This window comes from Halichoerus grypus, chromosome 5 (assembly GCF_964656455.1).
Source record: "Halichoerus grypus chromosome 5, mHalGry1.hap1.1, whole genome shotgun sequence".
NCBI lineage: Eukaryota > Metazoa > Chordata > Mammalia > Carnivora > Phocidae > Halichoerus > Halichoerus grypus.
In genome coordinates this window covers 37,191,158-37,204,276 of record NC_135716.1, presented here as the reverse complement: position 1 = coordinate 37,204,276, position 13,119 = coordinate 37,191,158, and the positions used below count along the sequence as shown (strand labels likewise).

The 13,119-nt window shown below is 34.0% G+C and overlaps 1 protein-coding gene and 1 non-coding gene across 4 annotated transcripts in view; both read left to right on the top strand.

Moving 5' to 3' along the window:
* The window catches only part of VPS13B (vacuolar protein sorting 13 homolog B), a 741,629-nt gene that overhangs the window by 120,225 nt on the left and 608,285 nt on the right, over positions 1–13,119 (top strand). The window lies entirely within an intron of this gene.
* Positions 3,730–3,919, top strand: LOC118525922 (U2 spliceosomal RNA). The gene has a single exon (XR_004912378.1). It is a non-coding gene; the product is annotated as a U2 spliceosomal RNA (small nuclear RNA).

Sequence of the window (13,119 nt, the reverse complement as noted above, 5' to 3'; positions counted from 1 at the left end):
TGGGATCGAGTCCCACATCGGGCTCCCTGCTGAGCAGGGAGCCTGCTTCTCCCTCTCCCTCTGCCTGCTGCTTCCCCTGCTTGTGCTCTCTCTCTGTCAAAAATAAATAAAATCTTTAAAAAAAAAATATTTTGGTCATATTTTATCTTTCATTCTGTATTACACACTTTCCAAACATAAAAATATAAATATTTCAAAACATTTTTTTCTTCATTGCTTTACAACAAGTTAACTTATTCTTTTAGTCCCTTAGAACAGGACTGAAATATGTAGGTTATAATGGGAAAGACACAGTGACAATAATATTTAATGATGGAGATCTTGAGCAATTCAGATTTTAATTTTCCTCCTTTTTTAGTAAGGGGATGTTTAAAAGTGGGCAATAAAGTGTTGGTTAAAGGGCAACAAAGTATAACTTTTGTTATTACTAGTAGGAATAACCTTGGTCTCCTGTAGACAGTTTTTAAACAAATTTCTATAGTAGTAATGCTTTTAGGTTTCTAGATATATTCTTGGAGTTAACCTTTTTTTTTTTTTCAGAACAGAGAAACTATAATAAATATGTCCTCTCTATTTCTAAACTTTTTAATTGAAATATTAATATTTTATAGAAAAGTACATATATTGTATTTCATAAGTGAATTGGACATTTGGTAACTAGCAGAAAGATTAAGAAACAGAGTAACATCAGCATCTCAAAAGCCTCTCTTACTTACCCTCCTGCAAGGTTAACCATTATCCTGATTTCTTTTAACATAGATTAGTTTTGTCTGTTCTTGGACTTAAATAGAATCAGTCATCCATAGTCTTTTTGACTGGCTTCTGTCACTCAACATGTTTGTGAGATACATTGATACGGTAGAATGTAGTTTTTAGATTGTTTGCTTTTGTCACTATACAGTATTGTATTACATGAACATTGATCATTTGTACATTCTTGATCTGCAATTTTATTTTTTAAAAAATATTAATATTTTATTTATTTATTAGAGAGAGAGAGAGAGAGAGCGCATTCACAAGCAGGGGGAGTAGCAGAGGGAGAGGTAGAAGCAGGCTCCCTGCTGATGTGGGGCTGGATCCCAGGACCCTGGGATCATGACCTGAGCCGAAGACAGACACTTAACCAACTGAGCCACCCAGGCACCCCTTGATCTGCAATTTTAATTGAAAAATAAGTACCTAAAGTATGTGTTTATTTATTTTTTATTCCTGTGCCGTTTTCCCTTTTCCTTAAGAAGCTTCAATTATATTAGAGGAGATTAGATGTCATTCATAAATATTTTTTGATTTTCTGTATTTTGATAGGCATTGTGCTACATGTTGGGATTGGGAAAAGAATACAGTAGAATGCAGTGAGGGTAAGAGATATCCCCTGAGCATGACAACTTACAGTCTAGTGGGAGAGGACACTAGACACATAAAACAGTTGTCTTTAAATGGCAAAATTGAGGCTTAAGAAAAATGTCCTGTTAGTTTAAAGAAAGTAGAAAATGTCCCTGGGACATCATGGTTGGCTTCATAGAAGTGGCAGTAGAATTTTGGCTTTACTGGTTGAATTGGGTGTATATCCAGACATGAGGAGGTCGGTTTTGGGGTGTGGAGGCTTCTAGGGGGATAATACTGTCTCAACAAAGTCAGGTTGCTCTATTGGATCTGTGAATGGATACCATGGGAGAGGAATTTGGAAGGCTACTTTTGGGCCTAGACTTTTATGTGATTAAGGATGTCTGAGTTTAATATGAATACTTAAAAGTTAAGCCAGGTAATCAAATATTCATTAACCCAATTTCTTCTTCATCAGGCTTGTAATACTGTAATTATACTATAGTCTCAAATTCACTTTCTCCTATAATTGAGGGTTCAAAAGTGTGATCTCATTTATAGCTAGACAATGCAACATATTTCGGAAGTTCAGAGAAAAATTACTTTGGCTTAGAAAATCCTGGAGAACACGAAGTTGGTAACTTGTAAGGAGGTTATTAAAGAATGCATAGAATATGAAAGAAAATACTTTTTAATGCAGTATTAGGTATTTAGTTTAACAAGTTTTCATAACAATCCTGTGAGCTAACATAATATTCTTTTATAAAACTAAAATTCAGGGAAGTTACATAAATTGTCCAAAGTCACACAGTGGCTGGGCAAGGATTCTCATGGGAGGTTATCTCATTCTAAAGTCTTTGATCCCTTTCTTACCTGAAGGACCGAAGACACTACATTATCTTTTGTTAATCATCATCAAAGGCTCAGCGTGCTTTTTGCCTTGTAGTAAAAGTGGATTTCCATGTATTGAGAGGGTAGTTGAGATAGTACAGCTAATAAATCTGAACTCTCCTAGTATCTCCTAATATATAGATAACAGTATATAGATATTGTGATGATCTCATAGAATTGTAGTTAATAGGGTTACGTGGAATCTTGGGCATTATCTTAGTTTCTGAGTCTATGACACAGCTTTGATTTATAGTTGTCTATCATGGGCTGAACATTTTATTCAGAGGGACTTAGCTACTTTGTGAGGTAACCAGATTCATTGTTGGGCAGCTGTAGAGTTCTTTCTTTTACTGTTCATGTTTCTTCTCTTTCCTAATTATTGCTTATATATGTCATGAGTCATTTTTATAGTCCTAGGAATGTGGGAAAACACATTTATTTACGAGATTGAGGGATCCCTCTAAGTACCCATTCCTTATTTAGCACAGTAACAGACGGGTTGGTTTTGATTAATGAAGTTATTGAGCAGTTCATTTGTTTGAGGAATATGTTTCTATGGAATCCATGTCTGAGTTCAGTGTTAATTAAGTACAGGATTTGGTGGTGGTAGTGGGCTCATGGTAATTGACATGGTGTCTAAAGGAGAAGTGAGCAGATACTGATCCTTTTGCCTCCCTGAAATGGAAACTGAAGCAGCCATTTTCCCATGCTAGCTCAGAATAACACTAGAATAACTTTAATGGAAGGTAGGCCCTTCAAGTCTAAAAAAATGCCAATATTTATTTATCAGCGAACGTAGAGAATAAGTAACCCACCCCACAAGTTTCAAAAGGAGGTTTGCTCAACTGCCTTGTCCTTCATAATACCACAGTTAGAGAACATAGAGTTGAGTGTTTTTAATGCCCCTGGAGATAGAACTTTTTAATTTCCTTTTTTCCAGAGCTATGATTATTTTCATCTGTCTGCTTTTGTGATAAACATTTTTTTTTTTTAAAGATTTTATTTATTTATTTGAGAGAGAGAGAATGAGAGATAGAGAGCATGAGAGGGAGGAGGGTCAGAGGGAGAAGCAGACTCCCTGCCGAGCAGGGAGCCCGATGCGGGACTCGATCCTGGGACTCCAGGATCATGACCTGAGCCGAAGGCAGTCGCTTAACCAACTGAGCCACCCAGGCGCCCTGTGATAAACATTTTCTTTAACAGAATGTCTTTTTTATTTATTTATTATTTTCTTATGTTAATCACCATACATTACATCATCAGTTTTTGATGTAGTGTTCCATGATTCATTGTTTGCTTATGACACCCAGTGCTCCATTCAGTACATGCCCTCTTTAATACCCATTACCAGGCTAACCCATCCCCCCACTCCTCTCCCCTCTAGAACCCTCAGTTTGTTTCTCAGAGTCCATAGTCTCTCATGGTTCGTCTTCCTCTCCGATTTCCCCCCCTTCATTTTTCCCTTCCTACTATCTTCTTTTTTTTTTTTTTTAACATATAATGTATTTGTTTCAGAGGTCTCGGCCTTTTGGCTAAGATCAAGTGTAGTATCTGCTCTTATCAGTTTAATATCTGATACGTCCTCTATCTGAGGACAGTATATTAAATGGGTTTTTGGAGCCAAGAGATGGACTAGGAGCTTGCTCCGTGCACTCAGCGCATGGACCTGGTATTGCCAGTACTTTAACAGAATGTCTTAAAACTGGTAAGACTTAACTGGGATGCTGATTCTCTTACCTCTGCTTGAGTGGCAGCAGCCTGATTGTCAGCTTTGGTTCTTGCATCTGGAATGTGCTTTCATGGAATGTTTTGAACTGAAAAGAAACCCTTTCATCATCTCTTACAATCTTGTCATTTCAAAGATGAGAAAACTGAGTCCCACAGAGTTCAAATTACTTAACCGAAGAGCACACAGTTAATATCAATGCCTCAATTTGATCATCATTTTCTTTTTTTCTTTTTTTTTAATCCTCATTTTCTTGGTTCAGGGCTCCTTCAACTGTATCACACTGCTTAAAAATTATTACTACTATTTAATTTTTTCATGGTAAAAGATGCAAAACATAGGGGCGCCTGGGTGGCTCAGTCGTTAAGCGTCTGCCTTCGGCTGAGGTCATGATCTCAGGGTCCTGGGATCGAGCCCCACATCGGGCTCCCTGCTCGGTGGGAAGCCTGCTTCTCCCTCTCCCACTCCCCCTGCTTGTGTTCCCTCTCTCACTGTGTCTCTGTCTGTCAAATAAATAAATAAAATCTTTAAAAAAAAAAAAAGATGCAAAACATAAAATTTACCATTTTAACCATTTTTAAGTGTATAATTCAATGGCATTAAGTATCTTCAGATTGTGCTATCACCCCTGTTCATCTCCATAAATTTTATATTCTGTACCCATTAAAACAATAACTTCCCATTACTCCTTACTTTGAGCTCTTGGTAACTCCTGTTCTACTTTGTATGGATTTGACTATTCTGGGTACCTCATGTAAGTTAAATCATTCAATATTTGTCCTTTTGTGTCTGGCTTATTTCATTCACTTAGCATAAAGTTTTCAAGATTCATCCATGCTGTAGCATATGTGAGAATTTTTTCTTCCCTCCCTCACTTACTCTTTCCTTCCCTCCCTCCCTCTCTTCCTTTCTTTCCTTCCTAATTCATTCCATTTTAAGATTGAAAAATTCCATTGTATGTATATGCTTTGTTTATTCGTTCAACCATCAGTGGACATTTGGGTTGTTTCCACCTTTTAGCAATTGAAAATGGTGCTTTGAACATGGGTGTACAAATATTTGAGTACCTGTTTTCAGTTCTTTTGGGTATATACCTAGAGACGGAATTGCTGGGTCATATGATAATTCTGTGTTTAATTTTATGAGAAACTGCCACTATGTTTTCCACAGTGGCTGTACCATTTTACATTCTCACTAACAATGCACAAGGGTTCCAATTCCTCTATATCTTTACCAACACTTGTTATTTTAGGTTTTTTGATAATAGTCATCCTAAAGAATATGAAATGGTATTTCATGGTAGTTTTGATTTGTATTTCTCTAACAGTTAGTGATGTTAAGCATCTTTTCAATTGCTTATTGATCATTTGTATATCTTATTTGGGGGGAATATATATTCAAGTTCTTTTCTCATATTTAAATCGGATTATTTTTGTTGTTGAGTTGTATGTGTTCCTTATGAATTCTGCATACTAAATTTTTATTGTATATGTGATTTGCAAATTTTTCTCCAACTCTATGGGAAAACGTTTTTTAATGTTAAGATTCTGTCTTAATATAACTCCCAAGGCAGAAGCTTAGTTTACGTCTTTTATTAAATCTTTTGCTTTTTGTTTTAAAAAGTTATTATTTACATTTGACACTGTTTTTCTTAAAAATTGGTATAACTTGAGCTTGTAAAAAGTGATCAATTGCGTCTTTGGGATAGCTGTACTTTGGGGAAGAGGAGAAAGATAAATTAGACTTCTTGGGGTTGTTTGCAAGTTTATCTTCACAGTAGATTTTGCTCTTAACATTTACAGGGATAGCTAACTTAGATTGTTTTTCTGCAGAAAGATTTTATAACTTTCTACAGTAAAGGGAGATCTTTTCTTCATTGTCTTCTCTTAAAAAAACATGTTTTAAAGATAGTTAACAGTTAATTTCTTAAAAAGTTACAGTGCTTGACAGTCTATACGTTATAGACAAGTTTAATAATACTGAATAGAATGAAAATCAAAGTAAATGAAGATTAAAGATTAAAGCAAATGGGTTTTCATCTGGTTATTCAGGATAGACTTTAGGAGGACTGGGTTTCAGAACCAGTAGGAAGATTGGGATCTTCGTCCCTATTTTAAAATGAAATCGGAGGGAGAGATGAACCATGAGAGACTATGGACTCTGATAAATAATTTGAGGGTTTTAGAGGGGAGGAAGGTGGAGGGATGGGTTAGCCCGGTGATGGGTATTAAGGAGGGCACGTACTGCATGGAGCACTGGGTGTTATACGAAAACAATGAATCGTGGATCACTACATCAAAAACTAATGATGTATTGTATGGTGACTAACATAACATAATAAAATAAATAAATAAATATAAGAAAAAATAAAATGAATTTGTAAACACCTCATGATTCCCATACATCTGGGCTGACATATATGTGTATATGTGTGTATATATATGTTGTATGTGTGTGTATATATATGTACATAACGTTTGTCATGTTTTAAAATTCATATGCATACTGGCTTTATCACCTTTTTATTAGCAGCAGTGCTTGTTAATTATTGGAAAACAGTTTTGTTTTTTTTTAAAGAGGTAATATTAAGGGAATCCAAAATTTTTGTGAGCATTATTCATTAAAAAGATACTATCACAGGCCTCGTGCTCACTGTTATTCTGTTTGAAATCTAAGCGAATACTGAAATATAGCTCTTTGAGGTATTACTAAGTGGTAAATTAATTCAGCCAAAGCACTTAATGTTCTGCTTATGAGATTATTTCTCTAATGATAGATGTTAACATTAATTTTAACAATCTGGTAAAAGAGAATGTATTTTAACAAATCCAAGCAGATAAAACACTGTTCTGTGTATGGTCACGTAGTTAGACATTTCAGGGTAGACTGAGATTTATATAAATCCAGCATTGTTTGCTTTTTAGCTCTGTCAGATCCTCTTGAAATTCGGGACATACATTGCTGGCGCAGGTTTCTGCTTTAAATGCAGATGAATCAGGGTTTGATTCATCATCGAAGTAAGATTCAAACTCATCAAAATATGTGAATGACTTCTGAAATCGTGTTTCTACACAATGGCTCTGTAGTTCTTAAGAACATATAGATGTTTTAAAGAAGCTTAGGGCAGTTGAGAATGAGAAATACAGCAATCTTCATTTGTCTTTGGCTCAATTCTTGTATCCATTTCACATCCAAACTTGAATTTCTGCACATTTAGAAATGGATAAGCATGATCACAATGAAAATATACTATCCTGATAAATTTCTCCATTAATATCATATGGTAAATTTGATTTGGGAAGTATATAGTACAAACTGTTCTCATACCAGCTTTCTCTTTTGATTTGGATAGCTTGTTGAAATAGCCCCCCTCCCCTTCTGTATTACATTAACTCCCTTTGTAGCAAATTAGCTCAGTTTCCATCAAACTTCTGAAAGCAAGTGACTAGGTCTTACTAGTTCTATCTACTGAGGTGTAATAGTTTTATTTGAGCTGTAATCTCAGGTCAGGCATACAACAATGTGGACCACATGCCCGATGGCTCTGTGCATGATACAACTTGGTCTTCTATCTTATGGGATTTTGTGTTGTATGACTTGGGGTACGCTTGCATGGTCTTGTTAACCTAACCGTCTTTCCATTATTAATTAAGCATTTCCTTGCATATTTCTTAGAATTTTCTTTGTTTTTGTCCTCTACTAACTTTTTCATGATTAATGCTTCTTTTGTATCCTTATCTGGATGATTAAAACAGGGAAGGATGACCATAACAGACAGGGTACATATTTTCTTCAATTTTGTGAACAGTGTTCCCCAGTCAGTTTCAGTTTTTTGTTTTTTAAACTCTAGTGAGTTTTTCCACTGTTTGTCTGCCTTTTTGCACACTTGATACTGTTCTTTGTTCATTCATTCCAGTCTGTTTCACAGATAATGTGATGAATGCCCACTATGTGCCAGATACTCTTCATGGCCCTGGCTAGATTAGAAAAAAATTGGCAAGATACCTGCCCTTATGGGGTCAGTTAAAGGAATTTTAAAATGGGAAAAATTGGTTTAAGAGGCAGTGTAGATTGTCTTTTACAATCTAATTATATAAAATTGTCCTTTTTGCTGTCTTCAGCCTTGGAAGGAGATTTTTACATAGTTTTTTGTTTGTTTTTGATCTTAATTCCAGTGTAGTTAACATACAGTGTTATATTAGTTTCAGGTATATACATAGCTTTTGATTGCATAATATTTTTGAACTAGTCTATGCTTTTCTATTTAATCTTGTTAGTGATTCCTATTTGAACTGAAAACCATTTAGTGGTGGAGCAACAAGTAATAGGAGGTAAAATACAAGTTCTACAGATAAATGAAAATTCATTGAATATGTCAGTTAAATATATCATTGTTTGTTTTCTAGCTTTTTGCAAACATTCTGCAGTTATTTAATGGTTTTGTAGAGTGTACTTGGTAATTCTGGATTTTAGCTTTTCCAAAAATTTGATTTTTTTTTCAGTTGTTATCTTCACATATATTACAATCTCCAATATTTATAGATGTCAACATATATTAGAGCCTTTGAAATCTATTTGTAAATACACATATTTTAAGTTTGTATCCTTGCATTATACTCTTAATATCCCTTTTATACATTATAATGTATAGTGTGAATAAAACTCAGAAATATGTAAACTCTTTGTAATTAAAAGTTTTTTTATTGTAAAGTTTTTAATATGTATAGTCATGAAAAGATAGGTTCTCTTTGATTATAAATTACTGAGATTAATTTTGGGGGGCAGCACTCAAAATGTATCATTACTTTGTAATCAAATCTCCTGATAATTACTTTTTATATTTATTGAGAAATAGTTATATCTAATTTGCATATAGTTTATTAAAAACTCATGAACAGAATTATTTTTCAACCTATGTAAGCAAGTAGTATGTGAGAAATTGATGGGGAAGTTTTAATACCAAATTAATATTAATAATAATAGCATATATGTGCCAGGCATAGTGCTAAGAGTCTTATATGCAGTATCTCATTTAATCTTCATAACAATATGAGATACTATTTTATTCATTCTATACATCTCTTTGTCTTATTAATGCTTATGCATACAGTAAATAGTGAAGTTGGAATTCACTTTTAGATCTGAGTCAAGACCCAAAATTAGTAGTCCCTTCTACCATTGATGAAGGAGTATATGGCAAATTGGCATTAAGTTTGCATCCTAAAGCATCTTTCCATATGAATAGCTTTGCTAACTTGTATTTTTTTTAATAAACAGCTTAATTGAGATGTACTTTATATAGCATAAAATTCACCCATTTCAGGTATGTAATTCAGTGATTTCTAACACATTAACTGAGTTATGCAACTTTTACCATAAATTCAGTTTTAGAACATTTTTACCCTCCCAGTAAGATCCCTCATGCCCATTTATGGTTAATCCCCATCTCTGGCCCCAGGTAACCACTTTCTTCATAAATTATCTTTTATGGCATATGAATGGAATCATGCAATATGTGGTATCCTGTGTCTGGCTTCTTTCACTTAGATAAAGTTTTTGAGGTTCATCTTTGACAGAGCATGTATCAGGGGCTAACTTGTTTTTTATTCTACATCTGTATGTGGCTTTCCTTAACTGAGTGAAATATATTCAGGCTTGCAAATAACTATCCATACTCTCAGAGATGTTTAAATTCCAGAGTTGATTAAGGGGTTTTCAAACCATGTTATAGTTGCTGCAGTAACTGTGACTTGGGATGTTCTGAGAATGTCCTTTTGTGTCACTAGCCCCTTCTTCAAACCGGTTTTGTTTTTTTTTTTTTTTTTTAAGATTTTATTTATTTCTTTGAGAGAGAGAGGTGTGGGAACATGAGCAGGGGGGAGGGGCAGGTGGAGAGGGGGAAGCAGGCTTCCCGCTGAGCAGGGAGCCCGACCTGGGGCTCGATCCCAAGGCTCTGGGATCATGACCTGAGCTGAAGGCAGATGCTTAATCCACTGAGCTACTGAGGTGCCCCTAGATATTAGTTGTTTAGTCTCATCATGTTCTTTTTTGGGGAGGAATAATATTTGAGGGTGAATACTTAACTTTTCATACTTATTTCTCAAAATAGTCTTATTTTTATAGAATCCCTGTGAGTAAAGAAAAAAATTGGAAAGCTATTTAGAGGTTTGGCTACACCTGAAAATACTATATAATTATAGCAAGCTTTCATAGTACTTTAGAGTTGTGTAGAATGTGGTTTATAAAGTTCTCTATAATGGATTATTATATGAATTATACCGCTGTTTTCGTTAACTTAGTTCTCATTTTAAAAAGAGTATAATTTAAATATAACAAAGTTCAACAATTTTATGTGTACAGATATATACAGTCAGGTAGCCACCAAATTTCTTTCTTGTCTATTTGCGGTTAGCCCCTTTCTCTCTCCCTACATTGGGTCAAATTTTTGGGGAGGGCAGTCGGCTCGTGAAAAGGGGTAATGCCTATCTTGATTCAGGGAATGACGGATTAGCTTGTTAGCTGGCAAACCCACTGTTCCTTGCTTTGTTGTTCCATTCTTCACCCAAACCCATCAGACAACTGATTCTTTCACTAGGGCTTCTGGTATTTCTCTAGCACACTGCTGCCAGAGACTGAGGCTCATAGCATTTTCAGTTGCATAATAAAAGATTTTGTACATAGATTTCATACATTCATAAATGAAAGCATTTGTAATTAATAAAGTCTAGATTCATTTCTATTCTCTATTTCTCAACTCCCCAAAAGAGCCATAAATATAATATATATGGATTTATACAATGAAACTACTCTTTCTGATATAAACAAACTGGTAGTTCAGACTTATTAAATAGTAAGTTTTTACATGTACATACACATTCACGTATTTTCTTTTCATTGAGTGTCTTTTGTTTAGGTAGGTTTTTTAAAAGCATAGTTTAAAGAGAATAATAAAAATGAAAAAGAGAGGGGTGCCTGGGTGGCTCAGTCAGTTAAGTATCTGCCTTTAGCTCAGGTCATGGTCCCAGAGTCCTGGGATCAAGCCCCAGTGTGGGGCTCTCTGCTCAGCAGGGCGTCTGCTTCTCCCTCTGCCCTTTTCCCTGCCCCTCCTCCTGCTCATGCTCTCTCTCTCAAATAAATAAAATCTTTAAAAAAAAATAGAAAAAGAGATGTAATTTTAACATGTGAGATATCATAGGACTCTATTTTAAGTGACAACAAGCATAATAGTCTAACTCTTTAACAAGATTAAAACTTTTTAAAAACTTATTTTACTATTGTCTGTGTATTTTAATTTGATTAATTTACGGCCTTGTATTTGTATCAAGGTGAAAATTTGACCTAAATTGCATTTGCAGTCTGAACTACCAGTTTGTTCATATCAGAAAGAGTAGTTTCACTGTATAAATCCATATATATTTATGGCTCTTTTGGGAGTTGAAAAATAGCGAATAGAAGTGAATCTAGATTTTATTAATTATGAATGTTTTCCCCCAGATATGTCATTGATTTTTCTGTAAATTTGTCTTGATTGAATGATTTTTAATAACACATTTTAAAATAAAAAAATACCTCTTAAGTAATCTTTATATGAAGAATAGTCCAGAATCTTAAATTTAATAAAATAACATGATTGGTTCTGAGCATGTTTTCATCAGATGTTCTATTTGTCTCTTTCTTAGCACTAACTTCTAAGTCTCTGCTTGTGCTGTTTTGGGATTTAGTTTGGTTAATTTCAACACTTGGCAATATTTTAGCTACAGTTTTCAATTATGAAATAATAAATCCTGTCATTGTATTACTAATGATTTTATATTTTGCTAATAAACTACATTTACTTATTTAGAATATTAATGCATTATTGTTTTAAATATTCCCTTGAAAGAACAATTTTTATGTTAACTCCTCTCAATTTTTATATTTTGTCATGTTGTGGTTCTGATTTTATATAATGTGTTTAAGTAAATGACCAGTTGAAAAATACCTTATTTTATAGTTCTTGAGTATGTGTGTGCGTGGGGGGGAGGATTAAAAAGACATGAAAAACACTACTGTAGGTAAATAACATCTGTCTTTATATCAGAGTTTTCTCTTTGATTTTTCTAAGTAAGCGCATGAAGAGCATGCAACACATGTTAACAACCAGAGAGTGTTGGTCCAATGAGAACAGAAGGTTTTCTTTGATTTTCCTGTTGGAAAACTTGATATTTTCCACATGCAATTTTATGATCAGTTGGGTGTGAAGTTGTATAGGCAAATGTGATTCGTCTCTTGTTAAAAGTTTTAAACTTAGTAAAATAGTTTGTTTAGTGGTACCCAAATGAACATTTATAATTCATTCTTAGATTATTGACTTTAAATTTGATTTTTTGGATATTGGAGAATATTATTAGAAGACTTACATCTTTTTCTATGAGAAGAATTATGCTAGCTGTTCCCCCGTATTTGGTTTTGTCTATGTACAACAGCAGGAGAATATTATCTTGTGACAACATTTTATTCTAGTGACAGTATCTTTGAAATACGTCTGTGTTTCATTATTTTTGGGAACTGAAACTTAAGAGTATATTCAAAAGAATTCTAAGTTATTAGTATATTAAAAGGGAAATGTTTTGGTTAGAAATCACTCAATTTAGCTTAAGGTTTTTTATCATTGCCTCTAAATTTCTTAACTGTGTTTGATTTAATCTCTTTTTATATATTAATTTGAAATTTAGGAACAAATAATCATTGGAGGTCCTCATATGCAAAAGATCGTATAGTGCATACTTAATGGCAGAAGATAATCTCTAAGAACAGCATCATAATGCTCTTGTATAGCATTTGTACTTCACTAATTCCACTATATACAGGGATTTATTTGAACCTCACAATAAACAAGTCATCTGTTTTTTATTTTATGGACGTGGAAATGAAGGATTAGGGAAGGTGATATGGTGGATCTAGAGAGATAAGTCCCTGGTTCTAGACATCTTTTAGTTAGTCAGTGATGCAGCCACCGATAGCATGTTGGTAACTATTAGCAAGTTCTCAAATTAACTTTGTATTCTTTATTATGATTTATAACTTTAAAAAAATATTGCCAGTTTCCTAGATAAATCTGTTAATACTTAGCTTTTTTCAAGTTTCATCTGATTAATGACTCATTTATTTGTTTTAAAAATAATATTTTGGCCCCTATC